Source organism: Pinus tabuliformis, chromosome 6 (assembly GCF_031772625.1).
Source record: "Pinus tabuliformis cultivar Carrire ecotype Pingquan chromosome 6, CPIR1, whole genome shotgun sequence".
Classification (NCBI taxonomy): domain Eukaryota; kingdom Viridiplantae; phylum Streptophyta; class Pinopsida; order Pinales; family Pinaceae; genus Pinus; species Pinus tabuliformis.
This window is the reverse complement of record NC_142292.1, coordinates 1,220,692,349-1,220,703,490: the sequence shown is the minus strand read 5'-3', so window position 1 is coordinate 1,220,703,490 and position 11,142 is coordinate 1,220,692,349.

Here is an 11,142-nt window from a genome sequence, read left to right as displayed (position 1 = left end):
CCAAAGTCTACTCAGAAAAACCCAGTCCAATATGATTCAACAACAACGCTTATCATCTCCGATGGAATGGAGTATAACATTGTTGAAGACATGAAGAATAATAGGGCTAATATTATTTTTCATGAGCTCACCAAATTAAAGCATCAATAGAAATTGCTCTTGAAATAGTTGAATGCAGTACCAATTGTGCCTCTACTTGATGTTGTAATTTCACAAGCCACTCATGAAATGGGAAGACCTCCGACTAGTATGTCAAATAAAGTCGATCCAAATGACAGTGCTTTGATTGGAGGAAGGTAAAAATCCCATACTTCACCATTTATCCTTACCTTTGAAGTTTTCATAAAAATTTGCATAATTGTCTGGTAGATTCTGGTGCTTCATCTAATATTTTTCCTAAGGTAGTTTGTACAAAGTTAAATGTCCAGCCTTAAAAATCTATAGTTCGTATAGTACAACTGGATCGGTCTCAAGTTGAGGTTATCGGTGAACTTAACAAAGTGACCATAAGGCTTTCATCAAATCCAAAGGTGTGTCGAGTTATTGATATACTTGTCACATACATTCCTGAATTTTATGGACTAATCCTTAGCAGGGATTGGTCAAAGAAACTTCACGGTTACTTTGCGACCGACTGGTCTCATATGTGGCTCCCTTACATTGGTAAGCCAAAATAAATAAAGGTTGAGTGAGAAAGACACCAAAAGTATATAGTAGCAGAGTTGGAAGGAGAAAACGAGCCTATAGAGTACAACAACAATATAATTGGAAATTATTCCATTGATTAATTCTTAGGGAATTTCAACGCTCATACTTCACTTGTTCTAGAAAATTCCATTTTATCTCAGATAGAAAATTTCTCTCAAACATACATTTCTAGATGCATTAATTTTGTAGATAGACCTGTAAATAAAAATTTGTTTTGGAAATTATTTTTTGATGGTTCTAAGTCTAATGATGGAGCAGGAGTAGGTTGTATATTAGTCAGCCCAAAAGGAGAGAAAATCATGATAACCTGTAGACTCGAGTTCGATTGCATGAACAATACTGCTGAATATGAAGCGTTAGTTCAAGGGTTATACAAGGCAATCGAGCTTGATATCAAATATCTGCAAGTCTTTGGAGATTCTGAGATTGTTATCAAACAAGTAAGAAATACTATACATTGTCTATTAGGACAGCTGAAGCATTATCAATTGTTAGTACAAGACATGACTTCACACTTTATAGCATTTAATATGTCATCTATTCCCAGAATCCAAAATGCTAGTGCTAATCTCCTTGCTATTGTGGCTTCCAAGCTCATTCCATCAGAGGACTACTCGATTGAGTTAATCTTTAGACCCTCCATTCTTGATAATATTACAAACTGGAGAGTTTTCAACGATGACCTTGATATTGTAAGTTTTCTAACTTCAGAAGGATTTTACAATAATTAGGGAATTGATGAAGACCAACACGGCAAGCAACTGGAACAAGGAAGCAGCAATAACACTATACCTAAATCCGTAGTCAAGTTGGAGGACCTATATGACTTGAAGGATAGGTTCAAAAGGTCCACCAATTCAAAACTTCAGATTTCAACTCTAAGATATGAATTAGTGAATCTAGGGACTAACATAAAACCATAGAACATCAACTTAGGTCTTAGTCTAACACCTGAGGAAAAGGCAGCTTTCATTCGACTGTTAAAACAATACAAAAATGTCTTCCTGGAATTACGATGATCTAAAAACTTACGACACTTCGATTATACAACATACAATTCCGATGATCGCTGATGAAAAGCCAATCCAGCAGAAATTGAGGAAAATCCATCATAATTTGGAAAACCAGATTAAGTCTGAGTTGAACAAATTACTGAAAGCCAAGATTATTTTTCCTGTTAGGCATTCCAGATGGGTTTCCAACCTGGTACCAGTCAGAAAGAAAAACAGAGATATATGGATTTGTATTGACTTTCGAAACCTCAATAAAGCTTTCCAAAAGGATAATTTTCCACTACCCCCTATGGAACAGATACTACAATCGGTTGCAGGGTCTGAATTGATGTCCTTTTTAGATGGCTTCTCGAGGTATAACCAAATCTTAGTCCACCCAGATGATCAATTGAAGACTACATTTAGAATGAAATGGGGCACTTATGCATATCAAAAGATGTCATTTGGGTTGATTAATGCCAGTGCCATGTTTCAAAGGGCCATGGACATTGCATTTAAAGGATTAGTGAATAAGTCAGTGGTGATTTACTTAGATGACATAACAATGTATTCTAAAAAATGCAGTAGTCACCTTAGAGACTTAAAACAGATCTTCCAACGATGTCAAAAATATGGAATCTCACTTAATCCAAAAAAGTCTTATTTTGCATTAAGTGAAGGGAAGCTTCTCGGATTTATAGTGTCTAAAGCTGGAATCCATATTGATCCAGATAGAATTAAGGAAATTTCTAAGATATTCCTACCTCATAACAAAAAAGCGATGCAATATTTCCTTGGTCAAATCAACTTTGTTAAAAGATTTGTTCCCGACTTTTCAAGAATCGTGTCACCTCTCCAATCCATGATAAAGAAAAACTCTCTTTTCAAATGGGGTCATGCAGAACATGAAGTGTTTGGTTTGATGAAACAAGTGATTATAAATGCCCCATCTCTAGCGACTCCAAAATTTTCCAATCCTTTCACTTTGTATGCATTTGCCTCTAAGAAATCGTATGCTTCAATACTCACACAGGCCAACCAAGATAAAGCCGAAGCCCCAATTGCCTTCTTCAGTTCGAACTTGCAAGGAGCTGAATTAAATTACTCCGACATTGAGAAATAGGCTTATGCTGTATTTAAAGCAATTAAACACTTTATTCCCTTCCTTCTCAAGACTCATACAAAAATAATAATACCATTTCCAGTGGTTAGAAATCTTTTGGTATAGAAAGATGTGGGTGAAAAGAGGGAAAATTGGGTCATAGCCCTACAAGAATATGACACTGAAATCAAACTATAAAATATTGTAAAAGGTCAAGGTTTTTGCAGGATGTTGGCTGGAGCATCACACATGTCAGAAACACAATCTCCAGAAGGTGAAGTACAAATGCATGAGGTAAGCCTAAATGACACTGAATCAAGATATGCGGATATCATATTTTATTTAAAGAATGGATATGCTCCTTCATATTTGAATCAAACAAAGAAAAGAGCCCTGACGCTAAAAGCTAAACAATATCAAATTGTAAATGATGTACTCTTTAGGATGAATTATGATTCTATTCTGCTGAGATGCCTTGAGAAATCTAAAGCTGAAAATGTATTGCAGGAACTTCATGACGGACCAGTGGGAGGACATTATGTAGGTGATGCGACAACACACAAAATCTTGCACGCAGGCTACTATTGGCCAACGTTATTTAAGGATGCACATAGCTATGTAAGAATATGTCAAGTTTGTCAAACTACTGCTGGAAGACAGAGGAAACCATCATTACCATTACAACCAGTGAACATCGATCAACCATTTGAACAATGGGGATTATATATAATAGGTGAGATCATTCCTCACTCTTCTAAACAACATAAATACATCCTTACTACTACCGATTACTTTACTAAATGGGTGGAAGTAGTCCCACTCAAGTCAGCCAATTCAGAGAGTATCATTGAATTCATAGATCAATTCATAATTACCAGGTTTGGCTTACCTTCCACTTTAATGTTCGATAATGCATCATATTTCTCAGGTAATTCTATGACTGAATTTGCACTCAAAAGAGGTTTTAAGCTTAAGTATTCTGCCAATTATTATCCGCAAGGAAATGGGTTGGCTGAATCAACAAAAAAAAACCTTATTAGAATCATTAAACAAACTATTGATCAAAATCATAGAAACTGGCATAAGTCTTTAATGTACACTCTTTGGGCAAATCGAATAAATTAGAAAACTTCTATTAGCACTTCTCCTTTTAATTTAGTTTATGGGAAAGAAGTGGTCCTCCCAACAAATCTAGCTATTCCTTCTTTAGCCTTAGTTCAATTCATTGAAGAAAATCCTTCCTCATCCTTGCAATTAAGACAATTGCAGATCCTTAAGCTTGAAGAGGAATGAGAAAAAGCCAAAATTACCCATGCACATCATCAACAATTAGTAAAAGCTTCTTTTGATTCAAACTTGGTATCTAGAAAAGATTTTCAGCTTGGAGACTTAGTATTGAAATGGGATAAAGCCCATGAAGAGAAAGGCAAGCATACTAAATTCCAACGGATGTGGCTTGGACCATTCCAGATTGTTGAAATCATAGGTCCATCAACTTTCATGCTACAAGATTTAGCATGGAAAAGAGAGTCTTTACCTGTTAATGGACAGATCCTTAAAAAATATTTCCCATAGAAGATGATCTCTTCTATTTTTTGTAAATTATTGTTTTTAGTTTAGTTTTCTTTTTGATAATAAAACAGGTTGAAAATGTTTACTTTTGGTTTCCACAAAAGAATAGTGTCTCTTGTCAATTTTGTTTTTTGCTTGTATAAGTGGAAGCGGTTAGGAAAATTAATCTTTATTTTTGAAACATAGGGTCAAGTGCTATCATTTTGAAAATTTTTACTTGTTCTTTTGTTTCAACTATACAAGTTTTGGTTAAAATCAAACCTTAGGAAGAAATTTTCCTCATATCAGTCATAAAAGGTATCAATAGCAAGACAAAAATTCTCTACAGAAAAGCTATTTTTAAACTCTACATTGTCATCTAGAAGAATTCTTAAGGAACCAATGACTTCCTCCCCACTTTAGGAAATTACGAGATTCAAAGAGTAATCCGACTATGCACTTTAAACTTAAATAATAAGAGGTATCATCAAGAGATAGCTTATCATGATCATAAGTATAACTAACTGACATTGCCAAACTACATACCAAAACAGGGTAATGACTCGAGATTGTTTCAATCAAAAGAGAAGGGGTCTCATCACAAGCCAGCTTGTTTAGTTAAGTTATAAATCAAGTGAATGGCATTGTCAATTTTGGCCACCAAACCAAGACATTGTTCTTTAAGAATTAAAAGAGAAATAAGAAAAGAAAAAGCAATAAGTGTATATGAGGATTTATCTTTGAAAATTGCATACTTCTTAAGTAGGATACTGGATCATTGCTGGGTAACAGGTAACCCTGTCAAGGCTATGGATGCCTGTTGGCAGCAGAGGCTCTACCTACGACAAATGAGTATACCTAAACTGATCTAAGGAGATGCCTTTGTTTTTAACTTTACAAACCAAGTAATGAATGATGTGAGTACAATGACTACCTCTGGGGAGAAGATAATTAGAATAAGGATAGTTGGAACAAGATGTTGTTAACAAATAGCACTGTTTACCTTATATTTCTACACTAAAGTTTCATTTTTCAAAACCATTTGTATTTTAGAAGTTTGAGAAAATTCAAAAAACCATTAGAGATAACTAGTTCTTTCAAGTAAATATCCAATTGTTGTGACCATCAACAACCCCGCTTTTTATTAGTGTTAGCAATAACATTAATAAATGGGACCCTTCCAAAAAATCAAATCTTAGCATTTAATGTTGCTTTTTGTTTTTAGAATAAAAAAAGATATCAAAATAGGACTTGCTAAAACATGTAAATTTACCTTTCTATACTCCAAGCGCATGAAACATCACAAACTATGAGTTACCTTATAAAAAGCATTATATGACCAAAAGACCTAAGAAAAGATTTATAAGCGGAAAGTCTCAAATACTATAAAAAAAGCTTTAAAAAACCCGCTTTTAAACTATATTATCACATCGCAAAAGATCACAGCCGGCATCTCTTATAAAAATAACTCCTCGAAAATGCGATCCGCAAGAATGCAAGATCACAAAGTCTTACAACCTTATCGCATCACAAATTCCAAAATCCATGACGCTACTTTATGTAAAGTGCCCAAATATTGTGAAATGCGATAAGCCTCTCACAAATCACATATTGTAGCCACCTAACGAAACAATGGTTTTTAACAATAAAAGGTTCTATGATATTGCGAAGCAAATTGCAAAATTGATTTTATCGCAGACCTAAGGGCTTAAAGTTCTATGATAGTACTTTCCGTCGTTCGATGCAAAGTTATGAACATTAAATTTTAACTTAACGGTCTGCTAGTGGTCATTTATTAAAAAACGATTCGGATCAAGGTAAAGGACCATTTGACACAAGGTGATATCTTTGATATGATTTTAGAATGAAAGCTTTCCCGTCACCTTATTTTTCTCTTTCTATTGATACTTCCTATATTCATTATCATCCTTATCATATCTTTGCTCTTTGCTTGCAATTTTCAGGAAGAGTACGTAGAGCATAATACATGACAATATGGGAAAGAAAGGCAAAGCACCTACATTTGAGAAAATATAAATGACTCCATTATTCTCAGACATCACTTGTACTAGGGATGCAGGAATATTTAACTGGGAAGCAATGTACAAATTTTTAGAAGAGGAAAACCTAATAATTATGAAGGTTATAGTTACATCATGTGGACATGGCTCTTCTGAAGCATCCCTAATGCAGCTTGCATGCTCGTTCCTACACTGTATTGCTGCGAGGCCAAAGATACTCCCCTACACAGATATAGTGAAATGGATTATAGATGACGCCAAGATATCTGATAGAGAGTTCAAGACAACCAATCATCAAGTCATGGGGTCATTTTCCCCACATAATCTGAGATGCATGTATCACTTGCCAGAACCCCAGGCTAGCTACAACAAGCAGTTTGTAGAAAAGTTTGCCAAGGAGAATGAAGACTTGGCAGAAGACTGGTCAAACAACGAGGAAAGATTAAAGAAGGATAAAAATAATATGTATGCCACTAGCTCTCTTTCTTCTCCTTACTATTTTGTTGCTATAATGTTGTGTAGACTATTTGGGAGACCAGACATCAATAAGTTTTCATTAGAGTGGTTACCTCTATTGGATGTGGCTACCAATGCCACCATAATGGATTGGGCCCAAATTTTATCAGATAATTTAGTCTCTGCTATTTTAGGATATTGAACTAAAAGAAGTTTTACTTCAAGGGTTTATCCTCCGTTCTTTTTTAGTGTCTATGTCATGGATGCCATTTGTTTTGTCTCTGATTTCCCTATTATGGGATGGAAGTGGACAGTACAAAATCCTCTTCCCATTCAGGTTTATCACAAAGTACTGTGGGAATCCAGTTTCATCCCACATTTCTACAAAATCTGTCATGGAGTTATGCTCCCTATTCATAAAATGATTTATAATAAAGACGCCCCAAGATTTTACTTAGAATCTAAAGCTGACATTCTCCCTGTAGGAAGGTGGTTTGGAGAGGAGTTGTTCACATAAATTAGGGTGTTTGGCAACATTTCTTCACCCCATGTTCTTCCTTTTTATGTCCCTGATAAACTAATGGCCAAGGAAATAGCCTACCAGACTTGTGGCATTGGGCGAATGAGCAAAGTACTGAAAGATTCTAAAAAGGCCATTTGGCCTCAATTTCCTGTAATATGCGAAGCTTTTGCATTATTTGACTTAGGTCATGCTTTTAAATAGGTTGATAATATGCTATGTTTATAGCTACCAAAGTTCCGAGGAGGCAGTATGATCCCTTTGGTGTTGTAAGTAATTTTACTATAGTTGTTAAAATAAAAGTGTTTACCAATGAAGAAGATCCCTTTGACGATGTCTTTCTACAGAAGAACACTTTTAGAGAGGTTCTACATATGGCACAAATTCAGTTTAACAAGAATAACTTCAAAAGTTGACAATTACATAAAACAGAGGTTAACAAAGGTCCCTTTAGAACAATTTCTCATTTAACCAATAAGGGAGCCTACTCCCAGTGTTAGCATAAGTGGTAGTTCAAAAGAAGAGAAGTCTCAATAAAATTCTGAAAAAGAGTCAGCTGAAAAGTCCGATGATCAGTCCAAGAGTGAACACAACAGAAGTGAAGGGTCAATTAAAGACACAACTCAATCTACTGAAAATCCTAACCAACAAGTTTTGTCCCTGAAACACAGCTAATAAAACTCCAGCAAGACTTCCAGCAGATGCAATTGAATCATCAAAGCAGTTTGGCCAATAAAGAAGAACAATTACAAGCTATGATAGAACTGCATAAGGAGGATCCCAAAATTGGGGAATTTATCATAGAAGCACTCGCTCTTAATGCCCAACTCTTGCAACAGGAAGAAATACTCTGCCAGAAGATCTCGCAATGGAATTCCAATTGTGAAACGAGCTATAATATTACAAATCAAGTCGTAGATTTACAACTTGATTATGATTCAATTTATAAGAAGTTTTCAGACTTCTTGAACTGGCAAAGATCAGCAGAAGGGAAAAGAGCTGAATTTCCAAGAATCGATGAATCGCACAAAGAAATGTTATTTGTGAAATGGGATTCCCAACTTAAAGAAGCAAAACAGGCGATGGAAGAGGCAGCAACAGCAGCAAACAGTGTTATTGAGTGCATAAATGAAAATCTGCACAAAGCCAATTTATAATCAGAGACTACCACAGGCTTCCTCCCAAAGGCACAACAACTTCAAACAAAGTGGAAAAAAACAACAGAGGAAAAGGCAGAGGTGATTAAAACAATAGATAAGTTAAACTGGGACACATACTAGCAGTACATGGTAAAGCCACATAGCCAATGGATGACCCTGAAATGCCTCATAACCTATGCCAAGAAGATAGTGCCAATGCTAGCTAATGTCATATTTATAGTACAGTTAAGAGCTGAAGTCGGCCAATTGATGCTCTTGAAATTGATGCTAGACATTTGCAATCTAAAGGGTCAAATACAGGATTTATCATAGATACAATTTAGTTTTGTTTTAGTTCATTTTTGCTTAAATGAGGCAGGTGGTTTAAACATCCTCATCTATTTTTGTAATATTTATTTTTAGATTTCATTAGAGTAGTATTTAAACCCCTCTCATACATTTAGAGAGGGGTCTAGTTCTATCAAAAACAATTCTTCAGAACATGCAGTCTGCCCCCACACTTAGGAGGTTTTGATAAAATGAATGGAATGAGATTTATTTTTATATGAGTTTGATGTCTACTACTAAAATGCACTTTTGTATTCTTAGTGGAATTTGAGTGATTTGAAGATAAATCTATATTGCTGCAGCTCATGAGTAGAACTTATTACCAATGGTATTTTTATGTCCTAATACTTTTTACTTATGTGTCAAGCAATAAATTATTTTCAGTTATTGATATATGAAAGTCATAATGTTTAGTTGTCATTATTGCACTTCTATATGGTGATAACTTACTTTTTATGCTGAGTATATGAATAAATCTTATGCGATATGTTTCTCATAATTGTTTCAGCTAACTTTTTATATGAAACAATCATTTTTAATGGATTCTTTTCTCGTGGTGATTGAATGATTTTCATTATCAATTGCTGTTAGAAATTATTTTAGATCACATAAGTGAGACATCACTCTTGGGATAATTTAAAGTTAGGTGTTTTCTTTCATTAGAATAGATTGCATATGATAGTTAAAAGATATATTAGATTTAGAACAAGCATTCACCCCATAAAACCCCAAAAAAGAAAAACATCATCCAGTTAGTACACACATCATAAACAGATTGGGAAACTGGTCCCATCATCCCTAGTCGGAGCCACTATTCCAAACAAAAAAGGAGCTTCTTTAAGGTCCGGACCAGGTGGTTATCCCCCTTGTTGTAGACCCGATTTTTCGAGCCTTCAACACAAAGTCATATCAAATCTCAGCCCAAAAATACTACTATACTAAATACAAACAAGGATAGACGCAATAACTCTGTTTTGTTCATCATATGTTTCACAAACCATCATTGATAAGTATTGCAACAATACATGGTTACCGCCCAATCATCATTATTTGATGACTTTGTTCATGATCATTCCTTGAAGTTGTAGTTATGTATCAAGTTGCTAGATCTTAGTCAAATCCATAGGTCATGCACTATGTAAAATGCAGCTCCAATCATGCTCCTTTGTGCAACTAGTAAGTAGTACGCTCTACATAGATGTTCTCTATGTACATGTTATTGAATTTCACTCAATAATGGTCCTCCATCTAAGGTTCAGCCTACATATATGGCGTTATTCAAAAATCGATGTATCGCACCAGTTCCAATTCAGATGCATGATGAGTACCAGAATCCTTCCATATTACTTCATAGATGGGAATATTGCACTAGGCACTTGTCAATGAATCTAGTTGAGCTCCAATGGTAATAGATAATGAATCCCAACAAAATTTATACTCACAATCAAATAACCTGATTTAAGCAAACAAATGGTGTTACTTTGCAGACCACTTCTTTCTTCTGCCTTGCTTTCTAATGATAGAGATATTTTTTCATCAATTTTAATATGTCGAGCCCACTGGACACATTATCTACTGGTTGATAGCAATCTCTATGTGCATCTAAAAGGATTTTAAATTCCAGCCACTGCATGCATTAATTCCAGCCACAACATGGGTTAAAGATCACAGAGTAGTCCATGATTTTGAAGCCCTTGTAACTAAGTTAAAAGGATGCTAAAACGAATCCAAACTTTTAGCATTCAATTTCATCTTTTTCATGGCCAACCTCACCACAAGATTTTTAGTGATGCGTCTGAATTTCACGAGACCCAAACAAAATAGTGAGATTTTAAAGAACCTATTTCTATAATCGAGTTCCTTGAGGTCAGATTGAAATTACTAAAATATTCCATTCATTCAAACCAGTCAAGAGAATGGTCTGCACACATGTTATAGACATATTTGGGCACTGCAACGCCAATCACATATGTCAATAAACCAAGGGCCCTCAAACCCCTAAAAGTGTTGTTTCATACCCTAAATGATCAATATCAACTGATTACATCATTTCGATAGAAGTTCTCCCTAAAAAACTACTTAGAACTGGTCAAAACTGGACCATACAGACTGCTCCATGTTGAGGGTGTGATGCATCTCACCTGCTACACACAAAGGGTGTGATGCATAATGAAAATCCCTTCTATAGGGTGTGATGAGCGAGAGTAGACAAGTGTCAGATGCACTTTTCTAGGTGAAAACTAAAAGAATCTTCTAGAAATTGCTCATATGACACTTGCCTCTCTGAATTCGCCCAAGGATGAGT